The sequence below is a fragment of the Plectropomus leopardus genome, chromosome 3 (assembly GCF_008729295.1).
Source record: "Plectropomus leopardus isolate mb chromosome 3, YSFRI_Pleo_2.0, whole genome shotgun sequence".
NCBI classification, from domain to species: domain Eukaryota; kingdom Metazoa; phylum Chordata; class Actinopteri; order Perciformes; family Serranidae; genus Plectropomus; species Plectropomus leopardus.
In genome coordinates, this window is record NC_056465.1 from 10,311,655 (window position 1) to 10,330,435 (window position 18,781).

An 18,781-nucleotide genomic window follows, 5' to 3' on the forward strand; every position below is an offset into this window, starting at 1 on the left:
CATTAGGTTACAGTTTTGATTTGTCTAATATGGCAAAAAAGGTGGTGACTATACCATGACTATAACATACCATGTTTGCATTGCCATTGTTGTCAAAACAAAACACAGCTGTCTCAAAGTAGAGCCTTACAGGGCTGCTAGCATGGCTGTAGACCACAGATGTCACCTGCTGCTCAGCATTACCAGTGTTCTGTATTTTGAATTGGCAGCAGCAGCAAAACAACCCTGCCACCTGCATACCATACAAGACAGCTATCCATCTACTATAATCTCATCGCGTAGCTAAAAAGAATAGATTGTGGCTTGAAAAGAGATCAAATAGTTCACAGTATTACATGACACATACAGCAAATTTACAAAGTAGGCAGCAACTGTTGGCTTTCTGAAAGCACCTTTAGACTTATGCCCCGTTTACACGTACACAGTTATTTTTAGAAACGGACATTTCACCCTCTCCGTTTTCAAAAATAATTCCGTGCACACGTATCCGTTTTCAGAAAACTTTGCGTTTACACGATCCCGTGTATGTCTGCTGCCAGGACATTCCAAAACTGTAGGTGGCAGTGTAACGAGAAGCTGAAGTACACGTTAGCCAATCAGAATCCCGGACCCAAAACCGGCGACGCTGGCAGTGACGCGGACAGGCTCTTGGTGTTGGAGGGAGGAGAAGTTGTTGCAAAATTGCTGTCCTCCGAACACTCATCCGTCTCTGCTCCTCCATGTAATAAATCAGCTGTAGTTGTAAATGAATGTAAGCATGAGAAGAGGGCTTGCACCAACATAAATATGGCTGCTACTCTGAGGGGATCCATGGTTACCATAGCAACGTGTAAACATAGGTCGCACTTTTGACGCGAGTGCAAGTTTTGTCGCATACTGTGATGTCTACTGCCTGCGTTTTCTCTGTTTTGCTCCATTTACATGCAAACGGGCAACCGGCATTTTCCAAGATCTCCACCCTGGCCAGAGTTTTTAAAAAGCATCGTTTTCAGAGGCAAATTCTCCGTTTGCGTGTAAACGAAGGGTGCAAACGCAGGAATATTTCTTCGTTTCTAAAAATAACCATGTACGTGTAAATGGGGCATTAGCGAGCTTAATTTTCCTTGCAACATTCACAGGATTACTAGTGAATTACTGGCAAATAGCAAATACACATGTAACTGATTTCAGTAGCAACTGTAGGTCAATGTTGAATCTTCCTGTCAAGATGATCAGTTCTATTTCTTTTTCCCTAACAATGCAAAAAGCATGAGACAAATGAGTGAATTAATGTTGTTCAGTTCAGACTGTGGGTTATGAAGGTTCAAGCTTTGTATTTTATTTCAGGTTAAGTGCTTCTGTTGTAATATTACCAAAAAGCATCAGTCTGCTACTGAGAGGCCACGACTTATGCAATTAAATTAAGGTATAGTAGAAATATCACTGTACTGTAGATCAATGTAGTGTTTTTACATCTTATGTCATTAGTACTCCTTATGAAAGATCAGTTAGCAAGCCGCAATCAATTTGAATAATTTAAAAGATTCAAAGCACTTTTCTTTAGTGTTCACTTTTAGGGCAAAAAAAGACGTTGCTGATGAAGCTACAACTTTTCACAAGTAACCTGATCAGCTATTAATTTAATAGCCCAGGAGAAAACATCCACCACTTCATGTGGCTGCAGTAAACAGTACAGTATAGCATATCCACATAATACAGGGCAACACCAACTAAACAAACACAAAGAAAACAGACCAACAGACAGATTATAAAGCACTAACCAGACGATTCAGCACTTGTCTTTCCTAAGAGATGCAATTTAAAAATAGTTATTACATGGGCAACATTAACCCACTGGAATGGTTCCTGTTTACGAGGGCTGTACAGCTGACCATGACTTTCCTGCTCTTTAAAAGTCTGGAGAGAGTGATTTCTGAGCAGTAATTCTGCTGAAGTGGATGCACCTATAAGCGATAAGATTAACAAGTTTGAGGGTTTTTGTCAAGAACTAGCGAAAAATTAAACAAAACAATACATTTGTGTGTACTCACTTGCACATTGGTTTCTTGGGACCCAACTTGAGCGTGACATGCTTGATCTACTTTCCACAATTATGTTTATATGATTTGATTGTTGTTGTATGAACTACATTAAGTGTTTTAGTGTTGAACAAAGGGGGTTTTTTTTATCACTGCCATGATGCCATGAGTTGTGTGTTATTTCATCTGAGCTACTAACTTAAAATAGCAACTGATGCTATGTTCACACAGATTTAATATCCAATAGTCAAACTTTGTTGAACATTTTTCTAATTGTGTGTAATGTATTGATTTTGTATATTGTGTGGTGAAAACAGCGGTTCATGTATTACAATGCTGAAAGATACTTATGTGTTGAAATACATTTTGTCATAATGTCTGTCTCAAGAATGTCTAATGGGAAGCATTTATCTCACACTTACTTATTTTAATAAACTCCGTTGTACAGAACACTTCAGGTCATCAAGCGGTATATGTTTGTCTCAGGATTAGGCTAGGCCAATTTACAACTGTAGTATGAGATAACTCTTTCTCTTTTTGGCAGCAATTGGCTTAATAAAATGTCAGATGATTACAGCGCTTGACAGTAATAACACGCCCTGGGGAAATGATGATGATTGAGATAGAGCATGCATAGGGAAAAATATGCCTTCCCAAGTACAAGATCAGCACATTATCCCAGCCAATTTACACCGCCCCCACTGGCAAATTTCACGACATGAACTGGCCTTGTCCCAAAATATCTCACTTGTTTTCTGACTGCTTGCTGAAGGACAGGTTTGTCCCCTTGGAGGTCTCTGTTGATGACAAAAGGCCTTTTGAAGTTATAACTAACTCCCGCACTTTTTTTCCTCATAATTTTTACAATTTGATAGTGATCATACAAAGTGGTGCTTTAGGATACTAAGCATTAGATCATAAGTAGGCTCTAACCTAGAATGGAGTAATTATCATCTGCTTTCAAATCCTCTCATGTGCTTCCCAAACTCTCAGCTGCTAAATGGTGCATTAATTCAATATATTTGGACACCATTAACTATATCATCTTATTTTATCTCGTATATACAGTGGTCCGCATTTATTCATAAGTTGTTTATTGTTTCATTAACTGTGGAATACAGTCATGGAAAACAGTACAAAACTGGGTAAAAGCCAGAGATTGCTGAGCTCTGCCCAGTGGAATCCAGGGGTTAGGTTAACATGGATAATTAGTCCTAGAGGTGCAAAGGATAATAAAAAGTTTGACCAACAATAGGTCCAAGGGAAATTCGAGAAATCAGTCTGCTGATAAGGTCTATGTGATATGACAAGCAAGTCAGTAGTCCATTAGTTGAAATTCTTTGATTATCGCAGCATGTTTTGGAAAATGATCAGAAGTTTTGTCTACCCATAATGTCACCCCGACTTGACCCCTAACCTGATTCAAAATTTTCTATTTTACTTCAACGTAAAAAGATGCTGTTTGGCGCATTTGCTGAAACAGCCACTGTCATTCTACATAGGAGGGCAGTCTTGAAAATCCAGAACTGGAACCCTCCATGCATTTGTATACCTTATAATACGTGACATACAGTACCTGAAATGTTGACAGTCATGATGTGCCAAGAGAAGAACACTAGTGCATGACTCAAAGCAGAGGAGCACTATTGTGCGTACAACGTTGTGTGTGAAAAGATAATTACACACCTCATAAAACATTCAGGGAGTGGTGAACGATAACATCTACAAACACGTTTTACAACCTAAAACAACTAACCTAAACGCTATCTGCAGGGCTGAAGACAAAGCTGCAGCATGGGGCACCCTAGATCCATGCCATGCAATCTTTTTGCTTATTACCTCCCAAGTCCATGGAGGAAACCAAGGTTGAGGAACCTGAAGTCACTAACTGTATGACAACAGGTTGATTGAAAAATTCTGAAACTCTGAGTAAACTTGTCTTATTGCTAGGGCACTTTCCTTGGTCTAGACTAGATGAACTTTTCTGCATATTCAGGTCATATCCCACACATTTACACTAACACGCAATTTGGTTTGAGAAATCACCTGTCACTTTCTAACTTAATGAACCAGGTGGATTTTGGGCTGTAAGGGTGCACCGTTTATGTAGATGATGTAATGGTGTACAGTGACATGTGGCCAGGACAGTGCATCCAGGCCCCTTTGATTGCCTGGGAAAGCCTCCACATGAACTTGGCAGAGTGTGAGTTTGCTAAGGCCACAGTGACATACCTGGATGGGGTAGTTGGGCAGAGTAAAGTGTGTCCTGGAATAACGAAAGTTGAGGCCACTGAGAAGTTTCTTCCTCCCACTACAAGAAGAGAGCTCGCCTGATTTCTTGGCATGTTAGGTTATTACCAAGGGTTTTGTAAGAAAATTCTCAGCAGTAGCTGCTTCTTTGGCTGACTTGGAGAGCCTGAAGATCAAGTTTCATTGGTCAGATCACTGTCAGAAAGCTCTGACTTGTTTTCATGATGCTTAAGCTCTTCTTACTAGCGTCCCAGTGCTTGCAGCCCCACATCTTTACGAGCCATTTCAGCTCAAAGTGGTTGTCATCAATACATGTTCCAGTGCTGTGTCACTGCAACAGGATGTAACTAGTGCTGTTAGACCACTCAGTTACTTCTCACGCAAGTTTAACTCATTCCCATTGAACTACCCAATTGTAGAGATAGTGAAACTCACACTGATTTGGGTTTTGTAGTAAGTGTACATAGACAGTGGTTGTAGGCCTTTAGTGGTACATTGATCACAGTTTTATTATCCTCATATTTCTATATTCATTACAGAACACAAACCATGCTTTGATGAGATTGTACTGCTTTTACAGTCTTTCCATTTGGATGTTGAGCACTTTAAAGGTTCAGAAAATGTTATGGATGATGCATTATCTGGAGCAGAGTTTCCTGCATCTTTTAGATCTCTTACTGCTGCAGCACATCTGAATTAAATGATCAGCTTGTTATCAAGCAGCTTCAGGAGTTCATAACGATCATTTAATTCAGCTGTTGCAGGAGGAAGAGATCCAAAACACGAGGAGAGGTTTGGAATACGTTATTTAGAGCATAACCTGAAGGTATTTATGATTCATTTTCATTTTCTCATCTGCTTCCAGTGTTTCCCTCTCTTATCTCTTAGAATTGCTTCATACCAAGTTGCTGAGTGGGACTTTGCAGGCATGATTTTGCATAGAGCCCTTGTCATAGTGAATGTCTAGGGCACGCCATCGTTGGTAGGTCAAGGTGGCTAGGACCCAATTTTTAATGTTCGGGGGTGTCTACTTTTACACACACCTCATTATATACTAACCCATACACTTCATGATTTCCATGATTTTCTTTTTGTCTAGGATGATCTGCCGTTTGGCCTTTCCTCTTTTGATGTTAGCAAGAGCCAACCTATACTTGCTAAACTGCATTCTGATACCATGTATCCCACACCCAGTTTCATAACTATAATTAAGCCATTATGATTAAGAGATTAGGTTAGAGTCGTGTTAGGAACTTTCACTCAAAAGTATTTAAATGGCTCTCAAAAATAATTAAAAATATGAATTATGTTAAATGACAGGATTTAATTAAATCACCTTTTGGGGCACCAAAGTGAAGTCTCATAAAATACACTAAACTATTAATTTAAAGCTTTGATTATTGATTAAAATGCTAAATATAACCGAAATGACTTGATTGTTTGTAAAGACTGCAGGATTTTTGGAGTTTTTGTCAAAGCAGCAGTTGGCAGGTTTATTCACGTAGGTGCAATATTAAACCAACAGAAAGTATGATTCAAAAGTATTTTTTTACAATAAAGATAACAAAATGCAAATAAACACATAACAACCAGAATAAACCTAACTAAAGACTAAGACACAAAGTGCGTGCCTGCCTCCGTGCGTGTGCGTGCGTGGGTGTCAGAAAAAGAGAAAAAGTATGATTTTTCACATATACTGACATAGTGATGTCATGGTGTCAAATGTCAGGTTTTCAAGTGAAAAAGCAGAGGATTCTGAGAAAATAAGCTAATTTGAACCTGGGTGCCAGCCACAGTAAACCACAGTAAACCAAATCGAAGTTCCTTTCGGTGAGAGCGTTTCTGACCAAGCAACATGCAAATCAAGTAGTTTGCTCCTTTTTGTTTTTGATATAAACTGTTAATAAATTGCGTCAATCTCGATATTCTAAATTGGTATTTTACAAAACCTGCATAGCAGTTTAAGTCAGGATTTTCCAGTTGGCTGAAGTTAGTCAAGATTCAGTTTCATTAAGCAGTGGCACATAAGTTACCATGGAGATTTATTCAGTGCAACTAGTCTCCCTCAGACCAGGCTTAGAGTCAGTCTTAAATAATTGGAAACAACTATGTGTTTTTTACAGTTTTTCCAAGATCTCTTCTTTGTATTTTGCCTTTTTAATATTACTGATTTCATGAGTAAGGCAATCAATATACATGTCCTGAAATGATCCTAAATAACAGCTTTCATTTAAAAAAGTAGGATATTTAAGGTGCATTTAGACTTTCGCAAGTGTGGCGAGTGGTGGGAGAGCATCGTGCATGGAAGGTGGGGTTGTGAGGAGGGAGGAGAACAAGAGGGCTGAAACACATTAAGAGAGCAGGGAGAAGTAGAGAGGAGACAGATAAGCTGCAGAGAGGGATGAGGGAATGATGTGAGGGAATCTTTCTGTGTCCTGAGGGCCTGTTGGTATCTGGAGCCGGTAACATGACTGCAGCAAACTTTTTGCCTCAGGCTCCTTTGAGCGACACTAATAACCCAGTGTGCAACTTCTACCTGAAACATGGAGAGTTTGTCAACCATCATTTTACTGCTTCAGCTGTCTGTTCTGGTGAGTTCACACCTGTCTGTTTATGTGTGTATGTGCATGTATGAAGGGAGGCAGTTTTGGAAAAGAAATTATGAAAAATGGGCACACTGTTACATTATTCTCCTACCAGTGGGCCATCAAAGGGTCCTGGGTCCCAAAAGTAAGTACTTATGAACCGAAAATGTCCTGGGAGCACTACAAACAAATTAAATGTATACTGAAATTTTGCGTGGCTTTTCAAATAGTATTACAAGACTAAGAAATTTGATGAGCTCACAGACCAGCATGGGTCACTATGATTCCAGTTCTTTAACCCTATAAAACCTGAACAAATTGGCTTGATTTCTTTCAAAAACATGGAAAGAAGGCAATAAGCAACATAAGAAGAAATAGTCCAAAAATTTGCAAAAGATATAGTATAGTATATAGTATGTAGTAGAGTATAAAAAATTTACTGAAAATTAGTTAAAGAAAAAAAAAGACAAATGTTTAATCTGAACAGACTACTTTGTTTGAAAAACAAAAATGAATATAGTTTTCTCACTTTTTTCTTTTTGTTTTACTTGCTTTTTTGCATTTTTCTTCAACATTTCCTATGCTTTTTAAAAAAATAATTTTCAAAAGTTTCTGGCCATTCATGAAATTTGTTTAACAAAATTGCTTTTTCCTCATGTTTTTGAAAAAAATGCATTAATTTGCTGGAGTTCAAAGGTTTGCATACTCATGAAAGGCGTCTGAAAGCAGCACAAGAAAAGTGAGGTTGCTCCAGGTTTCCAGAGATTAATGTGAATAATACTGAGAAGTAATTCCCAGCACAAACACCTCTGCACTAGTTAAAACCTAAGCTGAGGTCTGACGGAGTGAAAAAAGCTATATTTGACTATACCTAATAACATCCAACCACTTTATGTAAAGGACATAACGTCATTCGTGGGATGCTACTTTGTAGGATATCAGGTGAGCCGTGAATGAGAATACGTTGGGTGATGTGTGAGACCCTGAATTCCCATCAGCCTCAGCTGTAGATTTAGCTTCATGTTAACATAACATGTTGCTTATAGGTAGTATGTTAACATGATGCATGTTAGCATGTGAACCAAACCTGTGGGGCATGTTTTCAGGGATCCTTTAGTGAGTGTATGCGTAAAGTGAACAGTAGATAGCAGAGATCTCAGTGCAGCTTTCCATGGCCTCGAGGTAAACAGGTGCTGGAAGCACCTTTTACACATTCAACTAGAATGAATGATGTGATCAGATAGCATATTGTTGGCTCATAACTTAGCTTGTTATCAAGCAGCTTCAGGAGTTCATAACGATTATTTAATTCATCTGTTGCAGGAGGAAGAGATCCAAGGAAGGACAAGTGGTACTCGAGGAGAGGTTTGGAATACGTTATTTAGAGCATAACCTGAAGGTATTTATGATTCATTTTCATTTTCTCATCTGCTTCCAGTGTTTCCCTCTCTTATCTCTTAGAATTGCTTCATACCAAGTTGCTGAGTGGGACTTTGCGAGCGTGATTTTGCATAGAGCCCTTGTCATTGTGAATGTCTGGGACACGCCACCGTTGGTAGGTCAAGGTGGCTAGGACCCAATTTTTAATGTTCGGGGGTGTCTACTTTTACACACACCTCATTATATACTAACCCATACACTTCATGATTTCCATGATTTTCTTTTTGTCTAGGATGATCTGCCGTTTGGCCTTTCCTCTTTTGATGTTAGCAGGAGCCAACCTATACTTGCTAAACTGCATTCTGATACCATGTATCCCACACCCAGTTTCATAACTATAATTAAGCCATTATGATTAAGAGATTAGGTTTGAGTCGTGTTAGGAACTTTCACTCAAAAGTATTTAAATGGCTCTCAAAAATAATTAGTAATAATTAAAAATATGAATTATGTTAAATTATAGGATTTAATAAAATCACCTTGTGGGGCACCAAAGTGAAGTCTCATAAAATACACTAAACTATTAATTTAAAGCTTTGATTATTGATTAAAATGCTAAATATAACCAAAATGACTTGATTGTTTGTAAAGATTGCAGGATTATTGGAGTTTTTGTCAAAGCAGCAGTTGGCAGGTTTATTCACGTAGGTGCAATGTTTAACCAACAGAAAGTATGATTCAGAAGTATTTTTTTACAATAAAGATAACAAAGCGCAAATAAACACATAACAACCAGGATAAACCTAACTAAAGACTAAGACACAAAGTGCGTGCCTGCCTCCGTGCATATTGTTGGCTCATAACTTAATTATTTCTTCTTGTTCAAACTCAGCAAAAACTAAAAGTAGTAAAAGACACAAAGATGAGCAATCTGGTAATCTGGGCAACAACTGAAAAATAGAGAGGACTTTGTATAGCTCTGGTGAGTCTGGTGCATGCTGCAGGTTTGAAAAAAAAACTGCACTGCACTAAATCAACAGTAAGACAGTAAAAGCTGATAGCTGCTCTCATTACCTCAAGTTAAATACTGATGCATTCATTCAGAATGCAAACCTCTGTATCAGGAAGGTCTACTAGGGCAACTGTGGCTCAGGAGGTGAAGCAGGTTGTCTCCTAATCAGAAGGTTGGCAGTTTGATCCCCAGCTCCTTCAGTCAACATGTTTAAGTATCCTTGGGCAAGATACACACCCTAATTTTATTCCTTTCCATTTAAGGCGCTTCATGTCCAAAATGTCATAATAAGGACAAAATGTCAAATTATTTCATTATCTGTTTACTTATCACCTTCCTTTCCCTTAGCAGATGAATCCTTTAACTGACATGACTCCAGGAACCTTCCTTCTAGCACCCTCTCCTGTGGCACCCCCAGTGGTGATTGAATGTGTGCGCACTTATGCTGTGTCAGCAGCATGAAACTTGAAAAGTATCAAGTTTCATGCGACTGACAATAGACACAAAAAGTTAGATATGTAGAAGCATCACAGTCACATATCCTTTTCTCTCTCCAGCTGTGTTTTGGAGGTGATGCATCCAGCATCCCACATCTCAGGCGCCAGAAGAGGGACTGGGTTGTCCCAGCAAAGGACCTTAAAGAAAACCATAAGTACAACACAGGAGGCCCTGTGGTCAGGGTAAGAAGTTCCTACACATCACTGCAAGTCTGTGACTAACAGTATATGTCTCTTAACAGCAAAGGCTTCTTTGAATTTCTCTATCAAGATCAACTATGTAAGCTTGGTAAACCCTAAAATATGACATAATCTAGTCCATATTGAGGGTATGGTAAATGATTTTTTAACGGGGGCTGAAATATGCTGCTTATGTTTACTTGTGTGACGCCGCTGCTAACATTCCTGTGAGCTTCTTTACTTTTGAAGCTCTCAGTGAGGCTGTATTATACATGGTTCTAGGGGGGGAAATAAAAATTTAAATAAAACCATAGGTTAAAACATTATTACATGTCCTCATACTTGTCTAGAAGATTCTCACAATGACTCACTCCAAGAGTTCACTAAGGTAAAATAACAACACCTAACGCCTGCATGACAGGTCTTGCTATTTTATAAGTCAGGAGAAAGAAAGACATGAATAATGTCTGAATTCTGTCTGAATCATCGTACACTCACACACAGCCTGGAGACAGAAAAGTTGGAAACAGCTCCACCAACATAAAAACAGATTGCTAGGAGAAATAAAAGTTGTCACACTCTGGCGAAGTGTTTGTGTTTAAGCGTGACTTTGCCATCTTTAGCTTTAAGGGAGTATTACAATGTTTTGTTGGACCAAAAAAAAAAAGATAAATTCATGATTATTCCTACCATCTCTGCCAACATTTATGAGCTGCCTTTCAGCCTGAGGCCGAGGCATCCAGCATTTGTACAGCACTCAACTGACTACTCAGCTGACAGGAGTGGCCAGATTCAGTAACGGCAGTGTGGCTGACAATCCACCTGTTTTTGTCCCCGTACCACCAGCTTCTGACAAAGAGGCCAGTCCAGCAGGTAACACGTTTTCTGCCACCAGCACACCGATTACAAGATTCAAAAATTGTCTTTTGCACTTTACTGTTACCGCTAAAGACAAGAGAGAAAAATTTCACTTTGAAAACCTCTCCAATTAGGTGACCTAAGTTTCTAAGTGCTTTCATGCTATCAGTTAACATGTTTGATATGTTTAATGGCATTCAGGGCTTCCCCATAGAAGTCTATGATTCGAGTCATCAGTGTGTGTTATTGAACCTTTGGCCAAGCTATGGCCAAGATGCCCACTTTTAAACAAATGAATACACACACATACACACACATATGTTTACATATTTTACCTCCCTTGAGGGTACCACATATTTTCTGTCCAATTGTGAGGTCCACACACACACACACAGGCACAAGTACACAGATTGTAGTTACTTGCCTGACAGACAGTTTATCGATAGTAGTGCCAATTCGAAGTCAACTCTGAAAATCCCAATTCGGGGACAGGGGCAGGGAGAGCAAAGGATTACAGCAACGTTATCTACGAATTAAAAAGGCGCTAAATGTAGTCTTCTGTTATTTTGTTTTTTGTTCAGGGACTCCAGTTGGCATGATTACAGCTACTGATGCAGACAAGGCTAATTGTTCCAATTCAAAGATCACCTACAGCCTTGTGAAGCAGGAGCCCTCTAATGACAAAGACCTCTTCTACATAGACAGAGAAACTGGAACCATTTACATCAAAGAAAATACTTGAGACAGAGAGATCAGAGACATAACTGTAGGGGAAACACCAAATGCCTTTCGTCATCTTTAGCACTTCCCTAGATGGTTGATAGGATGGTTGAGTTTATGTCTGACTGCATGATAAACCTGTGTTGGTCCCTCTGTTGTCCACAGACACAAAGCTCATTTTTACAGTAAAAGGAACTGATATGGATGGAGAGCCTGGAGGGAACACAGGCATCGGGACTGTTTATGTCTAAGTATTGGACATCAACAATAACCCACCCAAGCTGGAAAAAGATGAGGTATCAACTGCCACTTTGTTCCCAGAGAAATTATTGTGATATGAGATAAACAGTGTCAATTATTAAAAACAGCTCTGACCATGTGTGGAAACAGCCCTCACCATATTTCTCTACCCTATCTACACACTGTGCAGCCTATTGTCAAGTTCCCACTTAGCTTCCTCCAACAACTACATAGCCTACTGCGTCTCATCCTGCTACTGTAACAACAACTGGCCATCTGTAGATACATAGAACAATTGAGGTTTTCACAGCTCCTTGTAATGCACTTAAAGTAACAGTATGCATTTTTCTAACAAAGAGGTAGATGTTCACATTGAAACCATTCTCATGTCTGTTTGTTAAATATGTAGCTACAGACATCAGCAAGTTAGCTAGCTTAGCATAAAGATTGGAAACAGGTAAAACAGTAAGCCTGGCTCCATCCAAAGATAACAAATCCACATATTAGACAGTTGTGTAGCAAGGAACAAATTTAGGTTTTATTATATTAAGTTATTTAGAATAGTAAGTATGCCTATTGTAGTGTAAGCTTAGCTAATTGCTTCATATCTAATAGGTGAACATGAGCTTTACATTGACTTAACTAACCCTTGAAACCCTAAAGTTACCAAAGATTTTCTCAGTTTTAAATTGTTTTATCCTTCACAAATTTAAGACATCATTAAGTAATTAATATACAAATTGCCATTTGGGGGATGAAGTATTCCTTTAAAGCTATTTGGAGGTCATTCTGGAAGTCATTTTGGAGGTTCAAAGTGCTGGATGACGATGAGGAGGAAACTGACAACTGGCAGGCTGTTTTTGATATTGTCACTGGAAATGAAGGTGGAATATTCAGCATAAAGACTGATCCCACAACCAACGAAGGCATTCTGATGCTTGAAATGTTAATCTGTTTTTACTACAGCACCTGAACATCTGAAATGCAGTATGAGTGTATAAACACAGTTGAAGTCAAATGCTTTTGAATTATTAGTCCTGGGTAATAAAGGGAAGATCAAGAGTTAGGATGCCCCTGGGAGTTATTTTGACTTTAGTTATCTGAATTAGGTTTTAAGTCATTTAGATAACATATACTATCTAATCAAAAGTATTTGCCCCATATTTTGCCTCAGAGATCAAAATCAGAAAAAAAGTTCTGTTCTGTCATCATTTTTATTTTAAATGAAAGTAGATTGTCCTTAACCATTTAGCACTTTGTCTGTCTTTGAAAAAAACAAAAACACTGTGTAAAATGTTGACCAAGTTGGCTTAGACAAAATCTGTTGATGCAGATGCAGATGAGTTTGCTGACTGACATAAAAAATTTCCATGCGATAGTCTTGTCTGCCTCCTAAATAATCATGTTTTCTCTTTGCTGCTTTATTAAAAAAAAAAAAAACTGTGTTGAAAACTTGGCTTTATAATTTACTTTAAGTAACTTGCCATATATTAGAAAATTAAAAATGCTCAAAGTTTCTTCTATCATTCAAAACGCTATCACGCCACCACCCCTGTGATGCAGCCAGTGCATTACATAGTCCAACCACAGCTTCAGAGCACAATGCTGCTGGCTGAGGCACCTGTCAGCAACTCGCAGGGTGTGATTCTGAACGGGGGAAACGCTGCTGGGACTTTAACTCTCAGTAGAACAAGAGCCAACAGAGTGATGAGGGGGAACCAGGAGGTGGGAATATGGACATTTTCTCATGGCCCAGGAGCAGTGATGGGTGTCAGGAAGAGTGGTCGCAGGATCAAGTCAGAGGGTGGAGCTGAGACATACCAGTGCAGTACTGGGACACGCACAAAGCGACACAGCATTGGAGGAGTAGCAGCCAGTGTTCAGACAGACAGGAGACAGAAGAAGAACTAGGTCGACAGCATCAGCAGAGACAGGTTTCATGGGCTAGAATTAATTCTGAAATCACAGCACCACCAGACATACCACCGCATGAAGCAGTCTTATAATTCTTTATTTCATTTTGGTACTCACACAGAAAGAGAAAAAAATAAGGTCTTACTGTATATAAAATCTCAGCTGTGTAGTCAGGATACTTTTTAGCCACGCTCAAAATACAGCTGTAGGGACACTCATTTGATTGATAGTTGTGAAATTGTATACAGGCATTCATGGATTACAGAGGATTCATTCTGTTGACTTTGGTGATCCTCTGTCTTTCCTCTGGGGATGGATGATATGTCAAAATTCAACAAAATAGGGATCATGTTTCTTTCACAATTAATTGGGGTATTTTGTAATGTCATCATCAGGTAACATTTGAATTGGTCCAGTACTTTGGCCACATTCCCCTCAGCTGTACTTTGTGCTTAGTGCTAACATGCCAAACTATGATGATGAAAATGGTTAAAAAAAAATTAACATCCACTTGTTAGCATTGTACTCATGAGCATGTTTCCATGCTGATGTTAACATTTAGCTCAAAGCACCACTGTGCCTCAGTGCAGCCTCAAAGAGCTGCTAGTATGGCTGGAGACTCGTTGGGCTTCTTAGACTGCAGGGAAAGTGACCCAAATCTTTTTATGCCTCTGCGCTGGTGATAAGCTTGGCCAGAGGTATTATGTTTTTGGGTTGTCTGTATGTACATCCCATTCTTGTAAAGTAACTGTGTCCACTTGGATTAATTTTTCAAAGTGCAGACTAACGGCACAGTAAGATGCACATTGTATACACAAAGATTTTTTGTCATTATATTATATTCAAGATTTAGATTTTGAGATCTTATACAGGCACACAAAATCTGACCATCACCTTTGTGTAAATGCATTTTCTTTTTAGTTAATGTCTTTTCTTTTGTAATTTTATGTATATGTTCATATGTAATGTGTATGTTAGTACAAAAATAGACCACTTCAGCTTCCAATGACAAACTGCACACTATACTAATATACCATTAGATGATTAAAACATTTTCAACAAACTCACCTTTAGTCCTACAACAGAGATCCTGGAATTAATTTCAGAGAACAGGACTTTTAATCTGAAAATCATCGAGGTTGTTATTGTTCACTGAACACTGAATTAAGTTCAGAACAAGAAGCATGAGCTTCACACAGTGCTCATGCTGCACTGATTAGCGTAGTGTAATTTGCTAATGATATGAAAGCATAACTCAAAAGTCAATTTTCAACTGAAGTTTAAAAAAGGTTTGTTATTGTCAGCTTGCCCTGATTCAGGAGCTCATCCTCTCGATGGCAGTAGAGAGCTAAATGTTGATTGTCATGAATCTGGTGGAGCCACAAGTGCAGCAGAGTAAGTCTCAAACACCAGATGACAGCAGAGTGAAGCTTTTCTTTTTGTTTACTGCAGTATGTGAAACCGTCTCTGGTATGTTCAAATTCCAACACTGATTAGCACAAGGTAATGGATTTCATGACACTTTGCTCTCTAAAGGCTCATTGTTTAGAGCCACTTTAGTGCTTACAGGGTCTGATTGAGGGTTAATACTAATAATAACACATCGAAACAACAATATGTGTTAGGTTGTCGTAGGCTGTAAGTTTATGTATCCCAACATTAAAATACATGTTGCATAAAAAGGAGTTAAGCTGTTTATATGGGTTTAAGCATTTAATGAAATTGCTATACTGGTATTTCTAAAGATCATACAGTATGTTGTGGTTGTCATATATTAGGCTTTGATTGTGTTGCAGTTGGGGAAAATATATTATTCCACTCAGTACTGCTGAGGGTTTACTCAGCATTTGATGCCTGTGTTTGGTTCAAACTTGTCTAATGACTTTGCAGTATTTCTGACAGTAATTTAGGCAGCAGCTCTGGCCTTTTGCCTTTAACCTGTCACTTCATGTTGCCTTTAAAACTCATTTTAAACTCTTTTGACAGCCAGAACTGAATTAAACGGATAAACTGCTAAATCATTTTCCACGGAGTGACTGGTACAGACACTTTGTTCTACAGCCTGTTCACGACCAAAATTTCAATAAAGAATTATGGAGCCACTGACTTATTTTTGAAACTGCTCATTTTATTTTGTGTGATTATTTTATAAAAGAAGAACTTTATTTAACTTTAAAAGTGTAAATCTACAGTATATGAACAATTTTTAAATATTTCTACTGGCCTTTTTCCAAGCAGAAATTTGGACTTGTGAGGAAAAGCGAAGGTGTTGGTGATAAATTTAAATGTGTCAATACAATACCAGGATCCTGAAACTAAATTACAATGTCTTCTTTTTTTATTTCTCACACCTGTGATTTTCTGTAAAAGAAATTTTTAAAAAAAGGCCTAAAAATCTCATAATTCCTTGTGAGAGTCATATCACTACATATTTATTTTGAGACTTCTCTAGTATAATAATGTTCCCCAAACTTCTCCATGAATACCTCTAGTCCTGCATGTCTTCTGTCCCTGCTGCAACACAGCTGAACTGAACAAGCAGCTCGTTATCAAGCAGCTTCAGGTGTTCATAACAAGTTGATCAGTTGAATCAGCTGTGTTGGAGCAGGGAGATCGAAACCACGCAGGACAAATCATACCTGAGGACAGGTTTGGGAAATGCTGCATTAGTGAAATATATTTGTCAGGGTCCTGGCAGGCTCAAGGACACCTGGGGCACCTTCAGTCTCAAACATTTAGCACTCTTTTTCCACAGTTTCCAGACTGAACAACATGTTTCATCGAAATTGTGTGCAATGGCTTTAAGGTATGTTTTTTTCCTGTTTGCTGCAAGTTTCAGAGATATGCCCAATCAGCAGCAACGTGTTAAGTTGAATTTTGAGAAATCTGCTCACGTAAAAGTTAACAGTATCTAGTAATAAATTACTGAGAGTACACATTGATTTCAATTTTAATATTTTAGGGTATGTGAGCAAGTGAAAAATAATGAAAACAAAAGTTTGAAAAACAACATTTCTTTTAGCCAGAGCATATAGATGGAAGGAAATGAAGAAGCTTTACACTGAAGCTGGCATTACTTTGGGTTTCTAAATCATACCAATTTAAAAGCCAAATAGGCTGCTAGCAACAAGATAGGTGAATTGTCATAGAAAAATTTAAAGCAACAAGCCAGAATGACATATCAGCGATTGGAAGAGTTGAGTTGGACTATTATTTAATTCACCTCCCAGTGAGCACACCACTAAGCACACCCACAGTATTACATAACCAACAGGTGGGTTTTGATCTGGCCAACAGTGACTTGTAGCTTCAGTGAGGCGTGCAACACGTTTCTGTTGTTTGTAACTTGTGGCGACAGGTAACTAAGACATTCTCAAGTACTGTACTTAAGTTCAGTTTTGAGGTACTTGCACTGTATTTGAATATTTTAAGTTCTTGCTACTTTGTACATCTACATTTTGGAAGCCAATATTGTACTTTTACTTTTTTACAAATATAATCAATCAGCATAGTATTTATGATGTATTATATGGATGAAGATAGAACTTTATTGATCCCTTGTTGAAATTCACAAGCTACCCAGCAGTACATATAGTTAAATAAAAATTTTTTAAAAAAAAACAGTCCCACTTTTACCAGCTTCGAAAATGAGATGTTTCGAGATGTTTACAATATTTCATCAGTAATTATAATGAAATAATAAAATAGCCTATATTTTCCTAAAATTGGGATTCTGCATAACTGAGTACTTTTTGTTCTTTGAATACATTTTGATGCAAATATGTTTGGACTTCTACTTTAGTAAGATTTTCTACGCAGGACTACTACTTCACTTTTACTTAAAATCTGGGTACTTTTTCCACCACTGCTTGTGACAATATATCCCTTAGGTGACTGCAGAGGCTTTTTCAGCTCAATATATTTGAAAACATTGAGGAGCACACTGGTTATAGTGGGATAAAGAAGCTGAGCAAGCTGGTTAAAGTGTGAAAGAGAGGCTGAATGAACTGGTTATAGAGCTCTTTCCATCCCTGCATAAATCTACATCTCTCTTCAGCCTTTAAAATCTTCATTGTCAACCAAGGTGTTAAATTGTAGACACAAAAATACCTATAACATGTATTGACAAATATGTTCTTTTGAAAGGATAGCTGAAGGATTTTTTTTTTTTTGCTGCCAGATGTTTGAATAGGCCTGTCATTCAAAACGGTCCACACCCAGAGTGTACTGGGAAAGGAGGATTATCCTCACAGCCCACCTGTACATGATCACAGCAGAAAACTGTCGTCTCCTGTTGTTAACAGTTAGCAAATGTGAATACTGAATCCTTGCTGAATAATAACTTCTGAATAAGTGATACAAGGTTTATAAGATGACTCATCAGTCTCTTTGAGCAGCTTTGCTCTTGGCTCTGTCGAGTGCCACGTGAGCTCCCCTGGCCTTCTGTTTCACTGGTCTTGTAAATGACAGGTAAAACCAATAGTTATTGCCAGGCAATTTCTAATAAAGCTGCCAGTCATACTGATTTATATTATCAGTGAGAATGTCAAAGAGCAAATAAATCTTAGAGGAGCAGCTTAATGCACATGTGACTAAGATGGCTTTTAATTTGTATATTCTCTGTAAAAAAATTAAGGCACACAAAACATCAAACTGTACAGTTTCCTTGCCTTGACAATGTAAGTACTGCTGTGTGATTTTAAGACAAAATGTAACCATGTATTAATGCTGATCACACTTTTTAAGTTTTTATAATTAAAGAGGTGTGATATCCCAATCGCTGCCAATGGGAATGTGCATGCATACAAACTGCTTTTTGCCAATCGGCAAAAACAGTTTTCATCATCTGTCCTGTGGCTCATAAACAAATTTTCCCACAAGTTCTTGGGCAGGTCTTTGGAAGTTCTAAGGCTTTTTTAACATCAGCCACTCCTGTTACCTGTCAGCCAATTGGCATGAGGATGCAACACACACTTGACCTCCATGCCAAACCTCAGCCTCCTAGGGCAAAATCTTTGGCTGCCAAAGTGTGGGGAAATTTCTGTGGACCAACCAACCATCTAACCGACTAACTGACAAAACAAGGAACAGAGCTGCTGGTTGCGGCTTATAAATATTTTCTGTCTG